The sequence below is a fragment of the Tamandua tetradactyla genome, chromosome 9 (genome assembly GCF_023851605.1).
Source record: "Tamandua tetradactyla isolate mTamTet1 chromosome 9, mTamTet1.pri, whole genome shotgun sequence".
Classification (NCBI taxonomy): domain Eukaryota; kingdom Metazoa; phylum Chordata; class Mammalia; order Pilosa; family Myrmecophagidae; genus Tamandua; species Tamandua tetradactyla.
The window spans coordinates 22,561,563-22,578,939 of record NC_135335.1 but is presented as its reverse complement, the minus strand read 5'-3'; the positions used below and the strand labels follow the sequence as shown (position 1 = coordinate 22,578,939).

Below are 17,377 nucleotides of genomic sequence, written 5' to 3'. Positions count from 1 at the left end.
CTGTTTTGGGGTACCATACTATACAGTGCTTAAAGTCCTGATCTATTCCAACAAGTAATTGGTTTCAAATGAAATTTAAACAGTAGGTCTGTTTAAGTGTTAGCTAGTGTGTTGTTACCTAAGTATTGTTTAATTGTAAGTTTAGTGTGCTAAATGATTAATGTCTGTTTAATTAATTGATGTGTTTGGTGCATGTTCTGTAAAGGGTTTGAGGTCCTGACCTAATTTTTTATGTCGACCATACTCCTTAAAGAATGTAATTCAACAATTAATTGGTATTTAATCAAATTAAGTAGGTCTGTTTAAATACTAGCTGGTGTGTTACCTAGTATAGTAAGAATTAATATTTGTTTAATTGTTAAGTGGTGTGTTAACTGTTTGATGCCTACTTGTTAGTTGGCATGTTTGGTCTAGTTACTAAATGGTGTGTAACTTAAATATAATAAGTATTAAATGTCTGTTTGAATTTGTTGGTTGGTATGTTCCTGCATTTGTATTGGTTAAATGTTCCTAATTGGTTACTGATTACAGAAATTCTGTTTTTAAAAAAAGGGACTCTGGACTGTATTGAAATGTTAAAATATTTTAGTTGAGTCTATTAAAAAAAGGTTTATTTCTAACATAGCATAACATAACATAATCTGGGCTCAAAAAGACTTAAATGAAAATACTAGATTTTCAGTAAAATTGAAGATATTATAGTTAAAATTTTTCTGCAAATTTCTGTTTTTTCTATTTGTGTCTGTTTGCTTAGTCAATGTATAATCTCATTCCTCCAGATAGTAATAACAAATAAGAAAATTTGTAAAAAGCTGTATTTGAATTTCTTGGAAATAATTAGGTGCCTGATACAAATATATAAATATGCAAATTATTACTTCTGAAGCAAAAAAGTAAAAAAAGAAAAAATTCCCTGAATGGCGAGATTCAAAGCTTTAGTTTTACAATTATTATAAGCAAACCTGGACATTAGAAAGAAACCACCCCTAGAATTTCATTAAGGCAGAAGAAAAATGTCAAATGGCTGTCTCTGGAAAAAGTAAAGACCTTTTACAATGGTCTTAGTCACAGCTTTTATTAAAATAAATGTAATAATTGGGAATAGTTAAAGAACAACTATTATTCTCTAGTTCTCATGGAACTCTCAAAATTCCATAACCATCACCTAAAACTTTCAATTCAATGCTCAAAATCAAGCCTGGTTTCTTTCTGCCCAACATAACCCTGTCTGAAGGCCTAGCCACCTAAAGCAGTTATGGGTACAGGGATAGGCATGGAAAGATATGGTAGGTTGTGGTTTAGAATTTATTTTCCACTGGGTCTGGAGATTAGAAATGGTAAGCATAAAAATGCTACAGAACAGGCTAAGGTTTGTTAACATTTTTTTCCAATAATACCTTTACAATGGTAACTAATGATCAGATCATTATTAAAATATAAATAGCTGTGGAATAGGAGTAAGTGAATGAAATCTGATTACCAAATTTCAGTAAGTAAAATGAAAGATCTTTGAAAGATATGGGAAAGTGTTTCTGGGTTAGGTTTGGAACAATCTAAACAATTGCAGTTTATTTTCCAGAACTTAATAGCCTATGTACTTTTAAACTTGTCTGTATATTTAAGATATTATGAAAATAAAGAGATTTTTTCAACCTCCAATAAAAGGAATTTTATGATGCCTTTTTAATTGAAAAATGTGATTTTGTTCTGTTTGAATATGTTCTCCCTAAATTTATACAAGTTTACTGATAAGGTAGCCTAATTAAACAAGTTAAGTTACAGAAACTAAACAATGTACCTAATAATAATACTTACATAAAGTACATGAAATTAAGACTATGCTGATGTTTCAAGTATACTCTATTTAAGAAATCAGTTAAGTTCAGTAAGAAATATAACTGGATTTTTTAATAACCTTAATTACCTGGATTTCAAAGAATCTGTACTTTTTACTTGGTCATTTGTTACCTCAGTGTGCAGAAGAATTTGAATTTGTAGTGGCTTTATTAATGACAGTCAGTGTATTTCTGCTAGTAAATGCTATCATAAATAGGGAAAACCTAATTCTTAGCTTCAAAAAGTTTATATTCTAGTTGGAACATGAATGTACTAGGGCATGGTATAAGACAGTGGTAATGAAGGAATATAAATACTGGAAAAATGTAAAGAGCAAACAGATAAAGTATGACCTAAGAAGATGCCAGAGAAGAGATGACATTTGTAGTAACTTTAAATTAAAAAGCTACATTTAAATAAGTAGAACTTTGAACTAGATTTTAGAAGCTACAACTTAATTGTGTAAACTAACATATTCCTGGTATTATTTAGTAGTTGAAAATAATGTTATTGAAAATTTGAGCTTTTTCTGATATGAATCCCTCAAATATCAAAAAGCTGATTATATTTCAACATATGTATATATTTCAATATACATATATACATTTCAATATATATTTCAATACATATGTATATATTATATTTAAACATATATTTATTTTGTATTATATATATATATATATATATATATATATATATATATTTTTTTTTTTTGCATAGGCAGGCACCAGGAATTGAACCCAGGTCTCTAGCCTGACAGGTGAGAACTTTGCCTGCTGAGCCACCATGGTCCACCTGAGCATATTTTAAAGTAATCACTTGTGAGTTCTGAGCATAAAATATATAGATGTCTGGCTATGATCTAAACCAAAGCATAAGTTTCTTCCTTTTTCCTTTATTTTGTAAAATCTTTGTCTCTTCTCCCCTCATGAATACTGTAATTGTAAGGAAATACACAGGTTAAAAAGCTTTATGAATTTATTATCAAGTTGTTTTCTGCCTATATGAGGTCTGGATAAATAAAAACTAAAGATGAAAGGTGATAGAAAGCTTAAATAATTGGATTTTTAAAAACTTTTTTGTTGTATACTTTAGCATATATACAAAGCAAAGAAAGAAAAAAGCAATTATTTTCAAAGTACTCCTCAACAAGTAGTTACAGGAAAGATTATAAAGTTAATCATGAACTACCATAACATCTTCTCAGATTTTTTCTTCTAGTTGCTCCAGAACATTGAAAGCTAGAAGGAATACATATTTTTTATCATCACTTTTTTCTTTTTTTTGTGAGAGATAATGTATACAATAAAACCATAATTTTCAAAGCACAGCACAACAATTAGTTGTAGAACAGATTTCAGAGTTTGGTATGGGTTACAATTCCACAATATTAAGTTTTTACTTCTAGATGTTCTAAGATAAAGAAGTCTAAATGAAATATAAATATAATGATTCAGCAATCATATTCATTTGTTAAACCCAACCTTCTCTGTATAACTCCACCATCACCTTTCATCATTTTTCTACTCTTTAGGGGTATTTGGGCTATGTCTATTCTAACTTTTTCATGTTGGAAGGGGTTGTCAATAATAAGGGGTAAGGAGCTGTAACTAGGTGATGTTCTGGATAGGTTGATCCCTCTATGTTGCAGGACTTATTTTTGTTATTTATTTTAGAGTCAACTCTTCAGTCCCTACATTATAATAGTCTGTTTTTAATAAGAGAGCTTCGTAATAAATCTACCATCCATTATTTGGAAGTTTGGAACATTTGAGTGGTTTTTGAAGGGTCTCCGACAGAAGTTGACTGTAAAATGAATAGAATGTCTGTATTCCCTCCAGAATCTATTTCCATCATTTCTTGAGAAAGTCCAGGAAATCATTACTATTGATCCTGTAGTAGTAACTAAGAGAATGAAAAGAAAACAGTATTATTTGCAATCTGCATATGGTACTGAAGTAATTCTCTTATTTTCATCAACATTACATCTGTTCAATAAACATGGCTTAACATGCTTTGTGAGTTGCCATCAGTTCTACATGCTTTCATCATGCTTTTTCTTACCTAAACAGGGTCAGCTCTCAAACCTGAAGCATCCATACCTGACCTGGGAGTTCACTGTGAAAACACATGTGTGACTTCCACTTTTTTAATCTCTAGGATTTTTAGGTAATAAATTTCCTGATGGACCATTTTCATAGCCAGCCACTTTATGGCCCCAATCCCTGCTTCAACTTGGAATTTCCTCCTGTAACATATAAGTTGTGGAATCCAATGGTGTTACAAGTATTTTCAGAAATGATACACCTGTGCCAAGCACAGTTTTATTAGAACAATTTGGTTGTTTTTCTCAGATAATGTTTTTATTATTTCATATATAAAAACTGTGAGAAATATGTAAAAATATCCCATGATGATCATGTATTTGTCTGTAAGAGAATAGATAGGAGTGAAGGTAGTTCAATGGTGGGTCTATAAATATTACCATATTGAAAGTGAACATGATTGAAAGGGGTTATATAGACTCATGTGTCCCACAGATTAACATTACAAATATAAATGACTTCTAGTATGAACTACTGTAAAGATGTGAATCTTGTACAAATAGTGTATGATTTCAGGGTATAGGAAGAAAATTGTATGCTATGAGCTATGTTTAACAGGAAAGCATCAACAGTGCCACAGCAATATCAAGGATATATATAATGCAGGGAAGGGCAAGATTTAGGGGGAGTTTTGAATTTTCTATTTGGTGAGGGTGTGTTTATTGGCTATCTTTCTCTTGAGAACAATGAAATTATTGAGAACTTAGACTGTTGATGGACTGTTAACTTTGGACATTATATATGAGGCCTTGTAGATGGAGTTGGCTGAAAGATGCACTGCCTGAGAAGAAGATTGATGAACAATGGTCTATACAAATGATTGAACACTGTGCAGCTACAAAAAGAAACAAAGTTGTGAGGCATGCAATGATGTGACTGAACCTGTGAGACATTTGGTGAGGTAAAAACAAAAGCCAGAAGCAAAAAAGCAAGTATTGCATGATCTCATTTAGAAACAAAACTTTCTGTCTTTTTCTCTGAATTCCATCTTCTTATAAAGGACTTCAGTAAAGAGATTTAAAACCCAACTTGAATAACGTGGGTGAGACCTTCAGTAAAGATACTACTCACAAAAGAAATCCTACTTACAACGTGTCCATACCCACAGGAGTGGATTAAATTTAAGACCATGTTTTTCTGTGGTATATAATTTATGTTTTCCTATGGTGTATAACAGGTTCTTACTATCACAGGCACATTTGTTACTTCATGCATTGATAAAAAGTAATTGATTTCATAACTTATTTATTCATTTTACATAAATATAATGTGGTTGTAATATTTTATTTGTATGCATTCTTCAAATATGTTTTAGTTTCCTAGGATGCTTTAAGCATATATCATGTAATAGTTTGGCTTAAACAAAAGGAATTTAAGCCAGATTTGATGCCAAGAACATGTCCAAATTAAGTCCTCAATAAGACAATGATTTTTCCACAAGACTCTGGCACTCTGAGGCTAGCTGACCACAACCCCTGGTCCTTAGCATAGCACATGACATTGCACATGGTGGTGTCTCCTGGTATCTCACTTCTCCTCTGGGTTCTTTTCATTTAAACCTCTGGTTTCTCTGTCTTTTGCTTTCTCTGTCACTGTCTGAATTAATTTCATTTATACTGGCTGCAAGTAATAGGATTGTGTCCCATCCTGATTGAGGTGGGTAAATGTCCTGCTTACAATGATTTCACACATACAGGAGTGGATTAACTTTAAGAACATGTTTTTCTGGGATACATACAGCTTCAAAACACCACAATCTACCCTGTAAATTAGTCAGTGTTCTCTAAAGAAACAGAACCAATGTATATGTAAATATTATAAGATTTTTATAAGAATTGTCTCACATGACTGTAGGATGGTAATACCCAAACTCCACATAGCAAATAACAAGCTGGAAACTCAAAGCAATGTGAGAAAGTTTTTATTTTGTTCCAATATTAATGTATTTTACATCATTTTATTTCTTTCTTTCACTGGCCTTAGCTTTTTAACAAGGAGCCAGAAAGAGAGGAAGAGGAGGGAGTGTCTAAAGTCAAAGACTTAGGTGAGAAGGAATAAGGGAGTACAAATGTGGCTGACTAACAGGAGGATGAGGGGAAGTGCAGGAGTCAGAAGGAACTGCACAGGGACTTTAGCTCTTACTTTTTGGATCAAGAAGCCCATGGGTTCTCTTGGTCACCATTTTTTCAATCTGTAGTTCAAAAGCCTTAATCATCTGTGGGCTGAGAATCTCAACCAGCATTTTTCTAACTTGGGAGCTGGCACTTTCCTTTATCTCCTCTACAGTTGAATGCTCAGGATCTCTGCAGAAGAGACTACGAGCTTGGTTGGTAGGTAAACTGCCATGCCCCCCAAATTTTCCCTTCAGTTTTCCATTCTGAGCTAGAGCCATAAACACAGAATATATGGAGTTTTGTCCCATTTGTTCAGTCTCTTACAAAATAAATCTAGCTGCAAAATAGTATTATAATCTGTTGTCCTCTTAATTTGTCAGTTTTGTTTATCCTCTATTTCATACTAAGGCCAAATTTGCACAAAAGTTTCATGCTTTTCTCTGTCAAACACTTACCCCCAAATTGCTCCCAATTCTCTAGAATGAAATTTAAAGGATTAACCTTCTTATTTTCCAAGAATTTCTCACTCAGATTGTTCTTATATTTTTCTTTTTAAAATACTCTTTAGGCAACTTTTGATACAAAACAAGACAAAATAAAACACAAGCCAAAAAAACTAAAAAGCAAGAACTGAGGCCAAAATGTAAGTATCAAGTTTCAATATCTTTTCCTATGCCAGGGCTATATCCTCCAAAAACAGCTTTGGCAGGAATTTATGTGCTACTGAACACCTCAATAATCAAATCTAAAATAGGCACTAAATTCAGTGACTTTCCCTTTATACCAGGGATTTCTCCTTTCCAGAAATGAATTTCCAAATGTAGTTTCCACTTACATTTTGGCAGGAATTCATGTGTCACTGAATAACAAAACAAACCAGGCCCATACAAATGTGTATATTTGTATGTACAATTTGCAATCTGCACTTACACATCAGTCCTGTTTTCCTCCACAGTCAGCCTCTTCTGGCATCCTAGAGACACCAGGCAAGAAACTTTCTCATCCAGCTCTTGGAGAAAAGTTTCTCTACCAGTCATCCAGGTAAGATTCATAAATGTTTTTTACTGGGGATCCAGAACTCCACCAAGCAGCACATCATTCAGACATTGGGTCCCATGATGGGTGCCAAATTGTATATAAGCCTCCCCCAAATCTGGGTTCAGATAATGTGTGACATATGAAATGGACTAAAAAGGAGAAAAAGATTTATTTACACCAGTGGGAGAACAGGGGAACATTCTCAAATGTCTCCCCTCCTAGTGATATTTCAATTGGCTTTTATATTGAGAAATTGAAAATTTTTTACATTGGAGAAAAAGAAAGATAATCATCTTGGGTGAAAAGTTCCTTATCTCATTTGATTACTACTTTCTTTAGAATCTACATCCTCTATGAAACTTCCACATTGTGCCTCCAAGTCTGGGGTAATAGATGAAATTCTATTCATATCTGGGTGATCTGAGGCAGAAGATGAATTTTTATTCATATCAGGGTGCATGCACACTTCACATTTACATATTGTTCCTCTGTGAGACTGAAAGCACACAATCACAGCTCTCTTACAGTTTTAAGATTACACCTAAAGGTCACTACTACAGAAGGATGCAAAAAAGAAAAGTTAGGGAGTCATTGAATCATTGACAAAAGGGGTAAACTTAAAAGAACATTGATCTTAAACAAATATTTAACATAATTAACAGTGGAATCACATATAACATAAAAATAATAAGATTTAATGTCTATTGGTAAATAATAACTTTAGAATAATAATTTATTCTGTACTTCAAGACAATAGTGTATAATATAAAAGTGAAGAGGAATCATAGTAAAAATTTTCCAAATTCTTTCACAACTGCACAACAAGGAAAACTGATTAATGTAAGTTTGGTTAAATGTGTCAAATATGTATTGTAAACATGAAGTAATCTTAAAACGAGTACTATCATATATAACTATCAAAAAGAGGTATAAAAAAGGAATTTTAGCAAAAGCATGATTTAATTTCTGTAAAGAAAAGGGATTAAAAGCATAGAATAAATCTTTAAAAACACAATGTAAGCTGGTAAAAAGTGTCCTAAGTATCAATTTTCATGATAAAATATTAAACTTACTAAATAAGCAAACAATGAGCATAAAAATTAAAAGCTGAAACTACATAAAATAGGCACTGATAATCCAAAAGAGCAAAAGCATTGTTATTTATCAATGTTAGATAAAATAAACGTTCACACTTTCATCATTATGAAAGATAGGATGGAAATTACACAATGATAAAATGACCAATAGAATTTAATGATTTCAAAAAACCTAAAAACATATCCTTAATGAATAAAGAAAAATACGTTTGGAAGAGGTAAGTGAAAAATCCATAAAACCTTGGGATATTTTTAATATCTTTTTCTCTAATTATATACATGAAATGATAAAACATGTATAAGGATATTTTTTAGCTCCATTGCATCCATGACTTGTATTTCTCAAAAGGAAATACCCAATTAGAGTAGGGGCTGGCCATGAAGTGAGTGGCTCTGATTATTCAGTAGGACATGTCCTACCTGGAAAGCCTAGAGATTAAATTCAGAGATGCCCCACATCAATTGTGTTTCTCTGTTATCTCCCAAATCAGCATAAGAAAGCTTCAGGTTTGGGAGCTAGCCCAGTTAGCAAAATTAAAAAGGTTAATGAAATGCTGCAGAACTAAAGACAACTCACAAAGCATGCTTAGCCATATCTATTGAATATTGTAATATTTACCAAAATAAGAGGGTTACTTCAGGACTATATGTAGATTTTTAATAACAATGATTTATTTTCATTCATTTAGCCACCACTACTGGATCAATGGAGCTTGTTTCCTGGGCCTTGTATTTAAATGATGGACGTAGAATACAGAAAGAATGTGGATATTTTCATCCATATTAAAATAAATTACTCTTGCATATCATTCAAATAACTTAATCATTACAGTCTACTCCTTCTCAACTGAGAACTTATACCCTTCTCTTTAAATCATATGTAATCTCTAAGTAAAAGCCATACCATTCATACTTCCACCTAACAGTACACAACCAATTGCATACAAATGGAAATGCTAACTCTACCCAAGGCAGGATGAAAATCCTTTTATAACATTCATTCTTTAACATAAAATCCTATAACTTAAACAAGAATCTAATACAACACATGTCATGTAAGGGGATAAGATAGGGAAGAAAACAAAGATATTTGATTTATGCATGTATACATACATAGTTATAGCAAAACAAATAAAAAATTTTAAAAAAAGATCATTCTCAGTTTTGTACCTGGCCACATGGTCTTATATCATATTCATAACTACCTACTTTTACTATTTATTTCACTTTCCCTTTACACTCATCTGGCTTTGAGTCTTTGACTCATTCTGAAGTTACTGGATCATTAGTAGTCCTGTCTGAATTACAGTGTTGCAGTTTTCCATTGACTTTAATCACAGGGTATGGTTGTAGTATGCAGCACACTATGGGATTTCCTGTATTCTAGACAAACTATTTACCTATTATGTGTATTTGCATTACAGTCTTGTTTCCACATGATATTCAGGATCAATAACCTCATACAGTACAGTAATTCTCTTCTTTGTCTTCTGACTCAGAGGCAAGAGGAACCTGAAGTGGCCAGGAGACAGTCTTAACTATGAGTTAAGTGGAATCATCAGTATGTGTCCTAATGAAGCACTCAGTTTTTGGAACTAGGACTTGTACACCAGATTTAGGTAGCAAAAGTTTTCTAGTGATAATTAGCCACAATAGTGATTGATGAAACTCCAATTTCATCCCCTTGTTTTCTGGTGCTGTGTCTTGGTTATAGATATACAGTGTCATAGAATGGATATTGATTATAGCATAAAGAGCTTTCTGAAGAGCATTGTCCCAGGCCTGTAAGGTATTGCCAATATTTGGTAGTGTAATTGAGTCTTTAATTACAGTACCCCACTGTCCTCTCAAGCTAGCTGTTTCAGGATGATGGGGTATATTATAAGAACAGTGTATTCAATGGCATGTACCCATAGCTGTACTTCACTAGCTGTAAAGTGGGTTCCTTGATCAGAAGCAATGTTGTATGGAATACTGAAATGGTGAATAATGCATTTTGTAATCCCATGGTAGGTAATTTTGACAGAAGCATTGAATGCAGGGAAGGTAAAACTGCATCCAGTTTTTGTGTCTATTCCAGTTAGAAAAATATGCTGCCACTTCCACGATGCAAGTGGCCAATGTAATCAGTTTATCAGAAGGTAGCAACTTGACCACTTTGGGGATAGTGCCATAGCATGGACTGAGTCATACAGTATTCTCTTGGCAAATTGTGCAATTAATGTGTCTATACCTAGGTCAGTCTTGGTCAGTGGAAGTCCATGCTACTAAGTCCATGCATAACCTCCATCCTCACCATTGCAGGTACTTTTTCATGATCCCATTGGGCAACTACAGGAATGTCTGCATAAATTGTCTGATTGGTATCCGTAGAATGGGCCTTCTTATCTATTTGATTGTTAATATTTTCTTAATTTGAAAATGCCCCTTGGCGAGCATTCACATGGAACATTAATATCTTCATGTTTTTCCCACTCAGAAATTGCTACAGACATATATCCTCCTTGACTTCTATGCCACCAATTGTCTATTCATGGTCCTTTAAAATCCCTGATCATCCAGCCAATCATTGGTGACAGTCTGTGAATAAATATACAAACACAACTGCTGAGAACAACTCAGTATGTCTCAAAGGACAAGAGCCCTGGATGCCTGCTCAACAACATATTTATTTTCTCAGTAAAACAGGAAGTGCACAGAAATAATTTTTTTGTTTATGCTTATTCTCTAACAGTGCATGCAGACAGAGAGAGGACCTGTTCCTTTATTATCAGGGTAATGATTGCAGGACAAAGAACATACGTTTGCTCTATCTTTACCAGAATGATAGCCAAGTGGATATTTCTCAACTGTGCCTAACTAGTGTTCTAAAGTTAACACTCCACCATAAATGACAGGACTTAGTGTTGTGAGTCTTGCTTTGACTTCATCTCTTATTTTCCCTTCATTTCCTCCTTTTTGTTTTTGATGGATCTGGAAGGCAGTTTTAGTGAACTCTCTCTGCAATATTCTTTCAAGGGCACTTTGCACACATCAGAAGACTGTGCAGGTTAAAAGGTGAAAAAGAAATAATAGGCAATTGAGGCCATGTGGAGGCCGCTGCCCGCCTTGGATTGCCGCCGGAGGCACAGCAGAGGCTTGACGGGATAACTGTGGGCCAGAAGGGCATTGAGGGCCCCCTGCTCCCTCTCCAGCTACTTCATTAAGAGTAGATAAATTCAGACTTCTGGAGAAGATGGTGGCTTAGTAAGACGCGCGGGTCTTAGTTCCTTCTCCAGAACAGCAACTAAAGAAACAGAAACAATATGAAACAGCTCCTGGAGCCAGGACAGAGACCAAAAAGACAGCGTACCCCATTCTGGAATGGCTGAACGGGCAGAGAGAATCCGCTGCGGTGAGGTACCCAAGGGTTGCGCACTTTCCCGGGCCAGGGCGGCTGGCGACCGGGGCCCCTTCCACACATGTGGCCTCCCGGTCCGACTGGGAACGTTGGATAGCGGGGCCCTCCCGCCACGCTTGGTGCCTTGGGTCAGCTGGGCAATTTGGACTGGCACTCCCCCAAGCCACGGTGGCCGGCGACGCCCCCCAACACGCGGTTTCCCAGGCCGACTGTGAGATTCGGATTGCAAGTAAAAGGAGCCACAGCATCTTTTACTGGTGGGACCCACAGACAGACAAGCACCACGAGAGCCACCTACTGGGCAGGAAAAGAAAAACAGAGCCCAGAGATTTCACAGAAAAACCTTTCAACCAGCCGGGTCCCACACCCAGGGAAATCTGATCAAATGCCCAGACACCAGCAGAAAATAACGGATCACACTTGGAAAATTGAAGATATGGCCCAGTCAAAGGAACAAACCAATAGTTCAAATGAGATACAGGAGCTGAGACAACTAATACTGAATATACGAACAGAAATGGAAAACCTCTTCAAAAACCAAATCAATAAATTGAGGGAGGACATGAAGAAGACATGGGCTGAACAAAAAGAAGAAATAGAACATCTGAAAAAACAAATCACAGAACTTATGGGAGTGAAGGACAAAGCAGAAAAGATGGAAAAAATAATGGATACCTACAATGATAGATTTAAAGAGACAGAAGCTACAATTAGTGAACTGGAGGATGGAACATCTGAATTCCAAAAAGAAACAGAAACTATAGGGAAAAGAATGGAAAAACTTGAGCAGGGGATCAGGGAACTGAATGACAATATGAAGTGCACAAATATACGTGTTGTGGGTGTCCCAGAAGGAGAAGAGAAGGGAAAAGGAGGAGAAAAACTAATGGAATAAATTATCACTGAAAATTTCCCAACTCTTATGAAAAACCTAAAATTACAGATCCAAGAAGTGCAGTGCACCCCAAAGAGAATAGACCCAAATAGGCATTCTCCAAGACACTTACTAGTTAGAATGTCAGAGGTCAAAGAGAAAGAGAGGATCTTGAAAGCAGCAAGAGAAAAACAATCTGTCAGATACAAGGGAAACCCAATAAGACTATGTGTAGATTTCTCAGCAGAAACCATGGAAGCTAGAAGACAGTGGGATGATATATTTAAATTACTAAAAGAGAAAAAATGCCAACCAAGACTTCTATATCCAGCAAAATTGTCCCTCAAAAATGAAGGAGAAATTAAAACATTTATAGAGAAAAAGTCACTGAGAGAATTTGTGACCAAGAGACCAGCTCTGCAAGAAATACTAAAGGGAGCACTAGAGTCAGATATGAAAAGACAGAACAGAGAGGTATGGAGTAAAGTGTAGAAAGAAGGAAAATCAGATATGATATATATAATACAAAAGGCAAAATGGTAGAGGAAAATATTATCCAAACAGTAATAACACTAAAAGTTAATGGACTGAATTCCCCAATCAAAAGACATAGACTGGCAGAATGGATTACGACCCAGCAATACCACTGCTAGGTATCTACTCAAAGGACTTAAGGGCAAAGACACAGATGGACATTTGCACACCAGTGTTTATAGCAGCATTATTTACAATTGCAAAGAAATGGAAACAGCCAAAATGTCCATTAACAGACGAGTGGCTAAATAAACTGTGGTGTATACCTACGATGGAATATTATGCAGCTTTAAGACAGACTAAACTAATGAAGCATGTAATAACATGGATGGACCTAGAGAACATTATGCTGAGTGAGTCTAGCCAAAAACTAAAGGACAAATACTGTATGGTCCCACTGATGTGAACTGACATTCGAGAATAAACTTGGAATATGTCATTGGTAACAGAGTCCAGCAGGAGTTAGAAATAGGGTAAGATAATGGGTAATTGGAGCTGAAGGGATACAGACTGTGCAACAGAACTATATACAAAAACTCAAAAATGGACAGCACAATAATACCTAATTGTAAAGTGATGTGAACCAACATTCGAGAATCAACTTGGAATATATAATTGGTAACAGAGATCAGCAGGAGTTAGAAACAGGGTAAGATAATGGGTAATTGGAGCTGAAGAGATACAGACTGTGCAACAGGACTAGATACAAAAACTCAGAAATGGACAGCACAATAATACCTAATTGTAATGTAACTATGTTAAAACACTGAATGAAGTTGCACCTGAAGTATAGTTTTTTTGTTTACTTGTTTGTTTGTTTGTATCTTTTGTTTTTGTTTTTTTCTTTTTCCTTTTTATATATATATTTTATTATTATTATTATTTTAATTTTCTTCTCTATATTAACATTCTATATCTTTTCCTGCTGTTTTGCTAGTTCTTTTCCTAAATTGATGCAAATGTACTAAGAAATGATGATCATACATCTATGTGATGATACTAAGAATTACTGAGTGCATATGTAGAATGGAATGATTTCTAAATGTTGTGTTAATTTCTTTTCTTTTTTTAATTAATAAAAAAAGAAATAATATTACAATATTATTTAGTAACCCACCTCCCCATCCTTTAATCCATGTAAGTGGACTAAGAGTCTGAAGTCCATCTGCTATGCTGTTAATAGCCTCTGAGGAGGACAGAAATTCTACATGGGCATGTTGTATATCAGAGACCAATGCTTGGAGGTAAGATATATTCAAGCTTAAATTATCATAATATCCAGTTATATGATGGTGAATTTTCTCCCAGTAAATATCAGAAGCACTATATACATACGGAGTTACCCAAAACTAGATCTATTCCAGTTACATTTCAAGTGCATTTGTAGCTTTATGAATTCCATTTCCCCTCCTAGTAACATTACAGCATTTTCAGCATCAACTAATCGATCATTAATCTCTTTTTCAATTTTAGTTTGCTTTCCCCATGCAAGCAAACATTTGGATACCACTTTTCTACAAATTTAGTAGTATAAATACTTTGTTGTAAGGCAACAGCTGATGCTGGTGCAACAGTGTTAAAGCTATAATACCCAAAACAGGTGCAATTAGTAACCCTATAAATTGGCTATTCTAATAAACTTGATGCAATACAGATAATAATGCCTGCATATCTGGCGAGGATTCTAATGATCATGTGTGATTCACAGGAATCTGTAATCCAACATGTTTTCTCAAGATCATATGACTACTATTAGCATTGAATATGGTATTATTAAGGCAAGTATACAATTTGCAAGAATTACAAGTTACCTCTGAAGAAATTTCATTGAGATAGAACTCTCCTGTTAAGAATACAAAATACATTTTCTAGAATTCATCTGAGAGAAAACTCATGAAAATCTCCATGAAATGCTGACAAAAATGAAAGTAGTGAGGGGGAAATATCCTGAAGAGATATTAAAATATTACATTGGACATTAAAAAAAGAGAATACAAAAGGATCCCAACCACAGCTTGATAAATAAATGGTTTTGTTACTTTTAAAGGACAAATTGTACTGTTCATTATGAAAATATTTTCCATTCCAAAGTTTTTATGGACTGTAAGCGTAAAGGAATTTTACATAAAGAAGATTGTGTAGGTCCATTTTCTAGTTGAGGTAATGGAGAAACCATACCCATACAATGTCAGTAACGGGGTGATCTGCATGTGTGGAGATTAAAATACGCTATATTGTGACACATGCCACTTTAAAGCTTCTATAGAAGAACATTTAGATGTGTGGTTGCAATTCTGGGCTGCATACCTCTTAGGAGACCAGTCCAAAACAATTCCTTAGGAACCATTAAGTAACCGCACCCCACAAGATCATCTACATTTTTTCCAACGTATGTGTTCATTTTCAGGTGTCCATACATGGCTATAAGTACAAGGTGGTCTATCAGAAGGATTCTTAGTTAAATTACTCAGAGAAAACTTTAAGCTCAAACCAGACAGCATATACGACTGAGCTGCTAAAACATTGCCATGTTTAGGAGTAACAGATAGCCATGCTTGGGGTGACAAGTTAATACAACCCTCCACCAGACCCACACACATAGGCCGTATGGAAAAACCTAAAGACAAATAAAATAGTGTTCCTTCTTCATCAGGATGTGGTAGGAGCTGAGAATCCTCAGGTCCCAGCATCCAAGAGGAATCATTGATATAAATTAAAGGAGAGCTTTCTTTTCAAGAAACATGGTGTAACAGAGCAGGATTGGGAATACCAACCCAATAGGTATTATTAGTTGTAGCAACAACAGGTAGGAAACTTACAGTTACAGTGATTATAACCATCATAGAGATAAGCATGTTAGGTGCTGTTACAGGCTTCCTTGATTCTTAAACTGCTGTTCAGCATCTTGGCATAGATTCTGAATTTGTCCACATGTTGGTGGACTTGTATTTCTAGTGCCTGGAGTCAGTTTCAGTCGTGTAGTGGTCAAATTTAGTCCTTCCATCTGTATGGCTGGAGGGGTCTTGTCCCAGAATCAGGAACAGAATTATCCTTTGACCCAGAACTTCCTCTTTTTCCTGTTGCTCATGGTACTGTTTTATTCTTCATCTAGTCACTCACACAGATTTCTCTGCTGTTTCTGGTAAGACACAAGCAAACCCTAATCTCCATGTTAACTGTTTACCCATATTCCAAGTACTAGTTAAAGGATCATTCCACCAGATCTATATGGTGTCCTTAACATTCTGGGTATTTGCTTCATTCTGCTTATATTGTTTTTCCACAGCAGTAGCATCAATTTTTGGATTTAAAAAATTTAGGTAAATAAAGCTTTGTGTAAATGAGTATGAGGAATTTCCTTATCTCCCCATTTTTATTTTCTGAGCATAACCTTCAATGCCTGGTTGGTTGTTTCAACTATATCTTGTCCTTGGGGATTATAATGAATACTGGAACAATGTGAAATGTTCCAGTTTTGCAAGAACAGTTTAAAAGTTGCACCTGAGTAACTGGGGGCTTTATCAGTTTTGATAGTTCTGCAGGAGTCCCATAACTGCAAAATAAGCTAGAAGATGTTGTTTAACATGTCATGATGTTTCCCCTTTTTGTGCTGTAGCTCATGTGTAGCCAGAAAAAGTATCCACAGTTACATGGACATAATTTAGCTTTCCAAATGAAGCAAAATAGGTAACATCCATTTGCCACAAAGAATTTGGTTTTAACCCTCTAGGGTTAACTCCTGGTTCAGTTTGTACTGGGTTGTTCAAGATTTGACAAGAAGAACAAGTTTGGACTATATTTTTTACTTGAGCCCAAGTTAATGGATAATGGGCTGTAAGTCCAGCAGCATTTAGATGTGTCAAATTATAAAAATGTATGGCATCACTTAAAACTGGTGTAATTAGTTTATCAGCTAATGCATTTCCCTGGGCTGAAGGGCCAGGAAGAGTCATATGAGACCAAATGTGAGTGATATAAAAGACGTGGCTATGAAGGTACACAACAGATTGCAATTTTTGAAATAGCTGAAATAAAGTAGGTTAGGTTTTGCTTGATAACAACAGTTTCAATTAATTGCACCATAAACACCACATATGAATAATCATAAAATATTAACTGGCTGAGAAATGAACTGAAGACAGTAATCACTGCTAGGAGTTCAGCTTGTTGTTCTGAATGTCCTTGGGTCAAATTTTTCTTTGCTTTAAAACCTGAATATCCTGAAGTGCCATGTCTAGACCCATCAGTGAAAATAATAGGAGCATCTACATGTGGATTTATTTTGTTATATTGGGTAATATGCATTGAGTTCTTTTAAGAAAATGTATGACAGGATTATTGGGGAAATGATTGTCAATTTTTCCCACAAAGTCAGCAAA

At 34.9% G+C, this 17,377-nt stretch overlaps 1 pseudogene; it reads right to left on the bottom strand.

Moving 5' to 3' along the window:
* LOC143645612 (eukaryotic peptide chain release factor subunit 1-like) overlaps positions 1–17,377 on the bottom strand; it is a 68,767-nt pseudogene that overhangs the window by 20,934 nt on the left and 30,456 nt on the right.